This window comes from Protopterus annectens, chromosome 1.part0 (assembly GCF_019279795.1).
Source record: "Protopterus annectens isolate FY-2018-M chromosome 1.part0, PAN1.0, whole genome shotgun sequence".
In the NCBI taxonomy this organism is placed as follows: Eukaryota; Metazoa; Chordata; order Ceratodontiformes; family Protopteridae; genus Protopterus; species Protopterus annectens.
Window position 1 is genome coordinate 1,585,675,043 of NC_056725.1, and position 11,766 is coordinate 1,585,686,808.

At 42.7% G+C, this 11,766-nt stretch overlaps 1 pseudogene; it reads left to right on the plus strand.

Moving 5' to 3' along the window:
- The first annotated feature begins 2,331 nt into the window (after positions 1 to 2,331).
- Positions 2,332 to 2,448, plus strand: LOC122802387 (annotated as a pseudogene).
- Positions 2,449 to 11,766: the final 9,318 nt, after the last annotated feature.

Genomic DNA, 11,766 nt, shown 5'->3' on the forward strand with positions numbered 1-11,766 from the left:
TAGGTTGAGATCTTTGGTGTGAATGGCTCATGTCTCATTTGATTTGCAGATGTGCAGCATTTCCATTAGGGCAGAGTCAGAGACTGCTCTGTAGGCCAGGCACGAGTCACCTCTTAGCAGTCTGTAGGACACAAAGTACAGTGACACGGCTTTCAATGTTTCCATGTAGGTTATGTTTTGGAGTCCTTGAATTCTCTTTGTCAGGAACCTCTGTGGTCTCTTCAGCTGCTGCAGGTGTCTGGTGAGGTACATGCAAAAGGGAGCGTTGTACCTTATCATTTGTCAGATGAGGGTGGCATACAAAGGAGTTGTAACATCCTTGGTCTTGGATGCATCACCCTTACTTATGAGGTGTGCAATGTAAAAGGATTTCCTTACCATTGTGGACACATGGTGAATAAAGTTTAGACTGCTATCAACTTATGTTTCCAAGTCATGCACCACTGGGTTCAAGCTTAGGGGGTGCTGCCTATATTGTAATTTGCAGGGGACAATGATGTACTTTTTTGCATTTAGCTTTAGACTATGGCTTTGATACCAGTCATTTGTCTATGTTAACCCTTCCTGTAATATTCTGATGAAGTTCATATTGTCACTGAACAAAAGCGCTCAACCATTTTTGTGCAATAAAGGAATTTTATCAACATCTTTGTGTTTCGCCTTGTGCAGGCCAGCCCTTCTGTAATATGCTAATATCTTTAGGGAGCTCAATGACTACTCCCAGTTTGCAGTTATTTGCGAACCTGGTAAGCCACAGGCCATCTACTTTCCTTTGGACTTCCGAGAAATAGATTCCAAACAGTAGAGGGCTCAGCAGAGAACCTTGTATTACCTTACTGGTAACTGTTCTACTGCTGGAAGTGGAATTTCTAACTTTGACAGTATGGTCTCTATCGGTGAGCCAGTTGGGTACACATCTAGCGACATATTTACAACAACTATTGTATGTATAGTTTTCAGTAGATTTAGTAGGAATACAGTCTGTTATTTTTAATAACTGGGACCAGTGTTTGACTAATGAGTTAAAAACTGAGTTAAGGAATGTCGCTAAAGACACTTACTAAAAGTAGATACATGGTTCCATGTTTAATTGGTGATTGTACTTTGTGAATTGGAGTTAAATATGTGATAGCTTGTCATGGAACAGCTGATTGCCCTTGCAAACATATAGGTGTGTGTGTGTGTGTGTGTGTGTGTGTGTGTGTGTGTGTGTGTGTGTGTGTGTGTGTGTGTGTGTGATACATACACACACACACACACACACACACACACACACATATATATATATATATATATATATATATATATATATATATATGGGTTCCATACACTAGATCGAGTTTTCACTAATTCGAAATAGTGTATGGAATGCTCACTGCAGCGAAAGTGCACTTAATCGAAAGTGTGCTTACATGAAGTTCAGTACAATGAACGGGTGTTGCACTGAACTTCCGAGCAGTACTCACGGACCTTAGGGTTAGGGCACAGGTCATAGTAAGGGGATAGCCCATAGGGCTATCCCCTTACCATGACCCATGCCTTAACCCTAAGGTTTGTGATGACTTCAGCGCAGTGAAGGACATAGCAATGTCCTCCACTATGGTGCGATAGTCACGAACTTTAGGGTTAGGGCATGGGTTAGGGTAAGGGGATAGCTTTACTAACTATCCCCTTACCCTAACCCGTGCCCTAACCCTAAGGTCTGTGACTATCGCATCATAGTGGAGGACATAGATTTTTTTTTATGTCCTCCACTGTGCTGCAGTGTTTTCGGTGAAGTGCACTTACGCAAAAGTTCACTTTCGTTAAAGTGAACTTTCGCAGAAGTGAGGCTTCCTATTACAAGTTCGAAGTAGTGAACTTTTGTTCTTGTAATAGGAATCCATCTATATACATACATGGATCTAGGACTTTTAATTGAAAGATCAAAAGCCCAAATCCATTACCACCGAACACACTTTAATGAAAGAGCTTTCATTGAAAAAGTGCTTTTGTTAAAGTATGTTAACCCCTCCCCCAAATAATCTACTTGAATGCAGGGGGGCAAGCCCCCCTGCACCCCCCCACTTTAATATTCTCACTCCGAGGTCGCACTACAGTGGGGAAAAGGGAATTTTCCCTTACCGCACAGTAGTACAACCGGAACAACAAGCATACTTATGAGAAACTGCTGCTTTGGTGAAAAGCACTTTCATAAGTAAGCTCACCAAATTGGGATTCGTGAAAGATGCAGTTGAGCATCTGTATGGATCCCATATATGTGTGTGTGTATATATATATATATATATATATATATATATATATATATATATATATATAAAATATATATAGTTATATATGTGTGTGTATGTGTGTGTGTGTGTGTGTGTGTGTGTGTGTGTGTGTGTGTGATACATACACACACACACACACACACACACACACACACACACACACACACACACACATATATATATATATATATATATATATATATATATATATATATATATATATATCTATATCTATATGGGTTCCATACACTAGATCGAGTTTTCACTAATTCGAAATAGTGTATGGAATGCTCACTGCAGCGAAAGTGTACTTAATCGAAAGTGTGCTTACATGAAGTTCAGTACAATGAACGGGTGTTGCACTGAACTTCCGAGCAGTACTCACGGACCTTAGGGTTAGGGCACAGGTCATAGTAAGGGGATATCCCATAGGGCTATCCCCTTACCATGACCCATGCCTTAACCCTAAGGTTTGTGATGACTTCAGCGCAGTGAAGGACATAGCAATGTCCTCCACTATGGTGCGATAGTCACGAACTTTAGGGTTAGGGCATGGGTTAGGGTAAGGGGATAGCTTTACTAACTATCCCCTTACCGTAACCCGTGCCCTAACCCTAAGGTCTGTGACTATCGCATCATAGTGGAGGACATAGATTTTTTTTATGTCCTCCACTGTGCTGCAGTGTTTTCGGTGAAGTGCACTTACGCAAAAGTTCACTTTCGTTAAAGTGAACTTTCGCAGAAGTGAGGCTTCCTATTACAAGTTCGAAGTAGTGAACTTTTGTTCTTGTAATAGGAATCCATCTATATACATACATGGATCTAGGACTTTTAATTGAAAGATCAAAAGCCCAAATCCATTACCACCGAACACACTTTAATGAAAGAGCTTTCATTGAAAAAGTGCTTTTGTTAAAGTATGTTAACCCCTCCCCCAAATAATCTACTTGAATGCAGGGGGGCAAGCCCCCCTGCACCCCCCCACTTTAATATTCTCACTCCGAGGTCGCACTACAGTGGGGAAAAGGGAATTTTCCCTTACCGCACAGTAGTACAACCGGAACAACAAGCATACTTATGAGAAACTGCTGCTTTGGTGAAAAAGCACTTTCACGCAAGTAAGCTCACCAAATTGGGATTCGGTGAAAGATGCAGTTGAGCATCTGTATGGATCCCATATATGTGTGTGTATATATATATATATATATATATATATATATATATATATATATATATAAAATATATATAGTTATATATGTGTGTGTGTATGTGTGTGTGTGTGTGTGTGTGTGTGTGTGTGTGTGTGTGTGTGTGTGTGTGTGCATGTATATATATATATATATATATATATATATATATATATATATATATATATATATATATAAAGATACATATATGTGTGTGCGTGTGTACACATACATACATATGTACACACATATTTTTTTTTCAGAAATATGCCCTGTTACTAAGACATTTGAAGTTGGTGAGGAGATATCCGAATACCTGATAAGAATGTCAAAATATCCAGTGCTGAGGCTTTAATTTTTACAACTGTGAAAACTACAGTTTTAAAATTAACAGAGAGAAAGAGAGGGAGACAGACAGAAAACTTTCCAGCCATCTGAATACTTTGTGGTAAATATTTCATTAGTATATTTAATAGAGTGTTTGTTTAAATACTGAGGACCGAAACTGTGATCTCGAAAATAACATGACTAAAAATAAGCATTTGGTGGAATATGTGGAAAGTTCAAGGTTTGTTTTACCTTGGCGTTTCATTCTACTGCAAGGACAGTGATATCAGACCTAATATATAAATGCATCTAGCTGCGGTGGTGCAACAGTTAGTGTTGTCGCCTCACAGCAAGAGGTTTGATTCTCGATTGGAACACTTTCTATGAGGAGTCTGTATGTCCTGTCTGTGGTTGGGTGAGCTCTAAAGACATATAGGTAGGTGCGTGTGTGTGTGTGTGTGTGTGTGTGTGTGTGTGTGTGTGTGTGTGTGTTTGTGTGTGTGTGCGTATGTGTGTGTGTGTGTGTGTGTGTGTGTGTGTGTGTGTGTGTGTGTGTGTGTGTGTGTGTGTGTGTGTGTGTGTGTGCCTTCTGTGAAGGTTTGGTGCTGGGCTGGCAGCTCAACACTGTAAAAGCTTCACTGCCAATCAATCTGCAGACCAGTTATCCACTGTGGTGACCCCTAACTGGGAACGGCTGAAGGATGTATCATAAGTTTGGTGGTTTTCCTTTCCATGTCACAGGAGTGGGTGGTGAAGCATCACAAGAAAAAAAAAACAATTTAAAGATGTACTAGTGAATTTTACAATTCACATTTTTTATCTGAATTGCAGTTTATTTTTTGAAGTATTGAGACTCTCAGTACCTTATATTGCACTTGTACTAGGGAGCCAATTTTATGTACTAATGAAATAATTACTCTAAAGTGTTAAGTATAATAGTATCACTAAATCATCCAGGAAGTGACATGGCATGTTACGCATTAAGACATAATCTCCCTTCTCCTCTCAATTAACAATTGGTGATGGCTAGCCAATTCTTGTTCTATTAGTGGAGCTGTTACTATGTTAACAGTTGCCTAGTGACAGCTGATGTTAGTACTTGTGCTCAGTTCCTACCTAGTTTGCTACAATCATTAGTGGAGAGCAGACATGATTGAAGACGCAATAGTTTTCATTGCTGTTGGTGTTCTTATTCAGTGGCTGGGATTCAATAAAGGAAAAACTCCATGTCAGAATAGTGTAGCAACTTCTGCATGGAATATGTCTGCCGAGTGATCCAGTAAACAAGACAAGGGGCGTGCATGAGCCTGCCAGCACTATTTGGACATGGACACCACTGAACAATGCTAATTACCTCATTTGCTGGTGAAAACCATGCAAATGAAGTGAAGTAGTGACTCAGTAAGCAGGCAGGCATCTGTGTCAGAGCAGTGTCCTTTGCAGAAATGTATTTGGTTACTAACCTTGTACATTTCTGCAAAAATCAAAATGGGGGAATGACAGCTCAAAGTAAAGCACGTATTATGACTATTAGGCATTCCAATGGCCAAAACTATGGCCACTGGCATGGAAAACAGTTGCAAAATTATAAAAATAAAAGTTTTTTTTTTTTTGCGGCCAATTCTGGCCTTTTAAGCATAGCACAGTGGTGCAGAAATTAGATCATGCAGAAAATTAAAAAAATGTAAAAAGACAATTTTAAGTGAAATCTGCATTTTGCCATTATAGTGGGTAGCATGCAGAATCAAAACAATAACAGGTAACACTGGTTGCTAAGGAGAAAGGCTCTGGTGTAGTGGTGTAACAAGGGACTAAGGCAGTGGGATATGCAAATGAGCTAAATTTATTGAATAGCAAAATGGGAGACTGTGTCCACCTGCACCTAACCGTGCAGGAGCTATAATGCTGCAGTGTAAGCAGGAGAAGCAGCTGACATGAAAAGGGTGTGTGTCATGCTTGGTGTAAGCACATTGGAGCTCCGCTTCCTCTATTTGCACTTAGCTAAGCACAACTAAGCAAGGGGGTGTGTCTGAGCTAGTTCATGAAATGCTGAGCGTGTTCATGTCCCTGGGAGGGTCCTTTCTGCCTAAAACTGTTTACTATAGCTGCAGGGGTTTGTGCAGTGCACCACTGGGCTTAAACACAAGGGAAACAATGGAAAAAAAAACAACAGGAACAAGCAGAAGTGTTTACATTTGAGCAGCAGGTGTGCGAGTCATGCTGTGGGGCTTAGAAGGGGCAGAAATGGGAAGGAAAAAAAAACTGTGAAATAGCAGAATAAATGGACTCAAGTACTAATAATATAGCTAGCATGTGGAATGTATCATAGCCAATCACACAGACATGATATACAGCACACAAGTATAAACTATGCAAACACCTTTCAGTCTGTTTTTTCCCCACAAACTCTGTACCATTGGTGTAAACACTTGAGGGAATTTTAATTCACAAAATGTTAGGGGCTGCTGTCAGTTTAATACATCAGTATGTGCTAGACGCTGAGGGTGGTGAGAAGGATAATGCTGACAACTGTCCCAGATTGAGTAGGAGAAGAGTGTTCAGACCCAGGGTAACTTACCAGGGGCTACATGATATGGAGTTACTAGAGTGCTACAGGGTGGACAGAGACTTACTTCAGCAACTCTGTGAGCTGTGCCAGCCTCACCTCAGACCCAGAGCCAACAGAGAGGAACCCATCCCAGTTGAAACCAAGGTATGTGTAGCCTTAAGAATACTAGCTACAGGTACCTTCCAAAGACGTACTGGGGACATTATGGGTGTCTCACAGGCATCTGCATCCAGGGTACTCCACCAGTTCCTGAATGTTATACGAACACATGCTGGTGAGCACATATATTTCCCCAGCACCCGTGAGGAGAGAACCAGCAATTTGCATCTCTTCCACCATGTAGCAGACTACCCAGAGGTACTGGGTGCCATAGACTGCATGCAGATCCACATTAAGGCACCACCCAGTGAAGAAGGTAGAGTCTATGTCAACCGCAAGGGCTATCATTCTATCAACTGTCAGGTTGTGTGCAATGCCTAGGGCATAATCATGAATGTGTGTGCTGGTGCCCTGGTAGTTATCACGACTCCCATATCTGGCATGCCTCACAGCTGTACCATGCATTTGCTAGGGGGGACATCCCATAAGGCCATCTGGTGGGAGATGCTGGCTATGCATTGGAGCCATGGATGATGATACCCATCAGAAATGCACACACATACACACACACACACTGAAGAATGCCATAATGAGGCACACACACAAGCAAGGAACATTATAGAGCGTGAGTTTGGGATGCTCAAGTCACGGTTGCGCTGCCTTGACATATCTCGTGGAGCCCTGCAGTACTCTCCAGCCACATGTGCACACATGTTCATAGTATATGCCATGCTACACAATATGATCCTGTGGAAACAGCTGCAGCAGGAACATCTCAGGGAAGGGTCACACAGCCCCCCTCCATTGCCAAGCCCCCACAGGCACAGGGGGACTCAGAGGAGGAACCCCTCTGAGCCTGCTCCTGTAGGCAGATGGAGGTGTGCCCAGTATGCCCAGGCCTTGGCAAAGAGGCAACGCATACCACACACACTGACACTGTAGGGACCAGGGACTGACACCTCCCTCTGACTCGCACACACAGTAAAATGGATGCCACACACATCACACTACATGTATCTTACCATGCATATGCTGTGTATTGCATGCATCTGACAGAGGCAGCCTTCAAGCACTGTACTCACAACTGCTGCAGGCACAATGTAAGTCAGTCTTCTTAACAATAAATGAATAGAATAATACATTGTAGTAGCATAGCTATGGTATCACTGCATGCAGGCAAGGAAATGGGCTGGCCTACCAGGATAGCAGGAGACATCTGACAGCTATGTAGGACAACAGGAAATGTCTGCCCAATACTGGCTTCCCCAGAGAATGCAGTACCCCTGTAGGTAACAAATCTCACTGCAGTTTATGTGGGGGGGGGGGGGGCTAACAAACTGGGGGGTCACAGGTCACATGCATGGATGTCAATGTGGGGGTCCCATACTCACCCCTCAGCCTCACACAGCAAGTCAGCCATAGAAAACCATAAAGAAATGTCTGGCAAAGGCCCACAAATGGGGACAAATGATGAAATATGCCCATACAGACCTAGACGGTGATATCACAGCAGGTCTTGCAGTTGCAGTAAGACTCTGAAGGGTGAGAGGTCTGAAACCCAAATGTCTGCCATTACAATCTAATCTGTGGTCTTTAGTGATATGCCTGTAGTCTCCAAGACAGGCACAGTACTATGCTAAATGGAACCAAAATGTAAAGGGAACATCAGCATAGCCTGTGCAAATGTGGACAGCTGACATGTGTGCCCCCCCCACACCCATGTTTCCATAGAAATGCAGTAACAGTAATGTTTTTAGGGTATAAGCAGCAGAGCACACATTTCCAGGGCTGTCCCAATCAACTTGATAACTTGTTGCATGTCCACAATATGCAGGGGTCAATGAGCTATGTATATGTGTGGTCAATACTGTCAGTATGTGGCCTGCACTTACTCCTGGCTGTTGTGTCTTAGTTGCCTAGGTATAGTACTGTGGCTGACAGGGTCCATGTTCCAAGAAAAAAAACTGCCAACTATTCTGCATGTCAAATATAGCTATGGTACGAGTTGTACACACTGTCCTGACATCAATATCTGTTACTGAAGGAAAGCTGGACAAGTCAGGGACAGGGGGCCACACATATGGACAGTACACAGCTCAGAATAACCTACACAGTGCCTAGCACACCCTTCAACTGTAGAGACATTTCGCAGAATGTCCAGAAGTTTGCATTATATTTATGGTATCTTTATCAGGAAATTGTGGTTTCCTGGCAAATCACTGGCAAATCACAAAAGACTAAAGTCATAAAATAATGACAGATTGTAGTTTCGGACTTCATACTCTTTAGGAAAATGCATGATAATGCAAAACCTGTTGTTGTATCATTTTTCTAGGTTTGTAAGGCCAATAGTTAACAATGGTCCCTATATGTAGGCCTTATGGCTTTGTCCAGATGTCTGGCTCTAAAAAGTCAGGCGGTATGGTGTCTAGTAGGACAGCAGGTACCTAAAGGTCAGTGTACTGCCAGGTTATAAAAGGCTGCCAACACTGTGTCAGCACTGACAACATGTTACTGGCCGATATCCATACCTCTGGAATGACATGTTGTCACAGAAGGAGCACAAGTATACCTTGTATATCTGTTCTACTTGTCCTAACATTGCATTTGCCTGCCAACTATTTGCAAAACAAGAAAGGGTCATGTCATAACAGCAACGGCAGACAGTGGGGAAGCAGATGTCATACCCATAAGGGAAAGCAAGCAATTACCACACAAGTCTTCCAACTGTCTATGTTTGGTAGAACATTATTAACACCCTGTCCCCATGTGCGGGCCTTTGTCTGACTGTCATATATGGGCCTATCCAGATGGCAGTCTGTGATGCTATGATAGCTAGGCCCACATGCAGCTTCATAATAACATATAGCAGCAAAAACCATCTAAGGACCACAGCAAATGTAGTGGTGCAATGATGGACAACCTGCTAAATAGGTACACTCAGAGGTGTAAAGTCCACAACTTGTGTGTGATGTTACGGCATTTACCCCATTCACATCAGAATTACAAATACATAACAGCAGCCACTTTGGGCAAAGCCTGTGACTGGACTACAGAAGGACAAAGAGACACACATAAGGGGAAGGGGAACCACTGGCCAGACAAATGGAGAATGTGCACACCAGAACAAATTGTGCAGTAACATTGGTGCCATGCAGTGTATGGAGTTAGCAAACATCACCTACAAATGCACAAAACACACAACCATGTAAGTGGAGGTCCGCAACAAAACAAAAACCCAAAGGACACCTCAGAGGCAAAAACACATGGGAACTCCAAAAACCTACAGACCACAGACCATGTAGACTCCACACACCAGGGTCTTGCAAACACTAAGGCTTTATCCCAAACCCCAAACACCTACCCTACACAGATAGGCTAACAGCACTGTCCCTCTACCCTGTTGCATACAGACTCTGCTGAGGTGACCCCTGCCTGGCATACAAAGCAATCCAGACCCTGCCTTGATGGGACTGTTGCACATCTGGAAGTCAAGGCCCACTCCATCAACCTGTAGGTACAGCATCAACCTGGGCTGTGATATCAGTACAGCTTGTTGGTGTGACAGATATGTGTCCCACACACTCCCTGTAAACAGCAAACCAAGTGCCTCAATATTCCTAATGATGTGCTCCCTGTATAAGTGTATGGGAAACACAAAATACAGTCCTGTGACTCCACTTGAGTCCCTGCTGGACAGGGGCTCTGTGTCCTGACATGTCATAACATGGGCTACACTCTCATCTGCATGGGTTATAAGGGCTTCAGGGCCAATACCCTACTAACATCATAGCAACCTATCAACCTATACACAGCTGTCTGTCTGCGGTTCACCACATTACTCTGTACTGCTCTGCCACTGACATACCTGGAAATCACAGTGCTATGTAAAATTTACTACACATATAATGGACATTTCTGCACAGTAGAATGCACTCTGTACCCACACCCATACCTCTCAACCTTTGACAGTAAGACATCTGGACAAGGTCATAAATAAAAGTGGGACAAAGGCCCAATGATAGGCACATGTTGTAAATATTGCCCTTACATACTAAGAAAGTTGGTAGAATAATGGGTTTTGCATTAGCAGGAATTGTCTGAAGGTTATGTAGTCTGAAACACTACTGTCTGTCATTATTTTGTAACATCAGTCTGCAATTATATTCAACTAACTTGCCATAAAAAGCACAAGTTTATGTAGACTGGATGAAACTTCTAGACAAACACCTGGAGAATCTGCCAGAAACGGTACAGTTGAGAGGTATGGCCACACCAGGATATGAGTTTTCAGGTAAGAAGAATACCACACAAGCAGGAGATCCCCAGCCAGTATATCACCAAGTTGCTGGACTGTTTACACAGCTTCATCAGTCAGCCGGCTGTAGCCACAACTCTCAACTGGCCTTTTTGGGCAAAAAATTTTATAGTTGGGCTCATAATATTGGTCTATGCATCATACATCTTGTATTCCTCTGGTAAAGCACTGTGATGATCTGAGGATGTCTGTCACTAGGTAATGACACAATACATTCCAGTGTCAGACTTCAGATATGTCAGAAAACATTTGCTAAAACAAACCCTGTACCTATAGCAAGTTCCTGTTTACTTTTGAGAGGTACGGCTGTAGCACACAAAACCCCAGACTGGAGTACAACTATCTCTGGAATGGAGTCCTACTCTCACTATAGAAAGTCATACTGGGCATGCTCCTACACTTGGAGAATCACAGGCCATATCGGAACCCACATCGGACTATATAACTGTATTGTGCATATATGTCTTTGCAAACAGAGAGCTATGTACACCTTAACTGTCCCTACACACACACACCCGTCAGACAGAATTATCCTCAGCTAGCTGTAGGTGGCCCATATATGATATATCTGCATCTGTTGCATGTGATACACAGACATATAAATGGGCAACATATAACAATATGTCAAGCATACACAGACATAGACGTGGGAAAGAGAGGGGCAGACAGTGACAGAGAAAGAGACACAGGGGGACACAGAGAGTGAGTCATACACAGGGATACCCTGAATGGCATAGAGTGATGTCCTGCTGTGGACAGTGGCATACCAGTCGTAACCAGTTGCACATGCCAGCATGAAGGTGAGCTCCATTGTATAATAGTACTGAGGTGGGGGTTATAATATCACATCACCTGCCTTTGCATGTGTGTGTGTGTGTGTGTGTGTGTGTGTGTGTGTGTGTGTGTGTGTGTGTGTGTGTGCATGTGTATGTGTGTGTGTGTGTGTGTGTCTCTGAAGGTTTAAGTATTAACAGGCTGTTCCCACTCAGTACA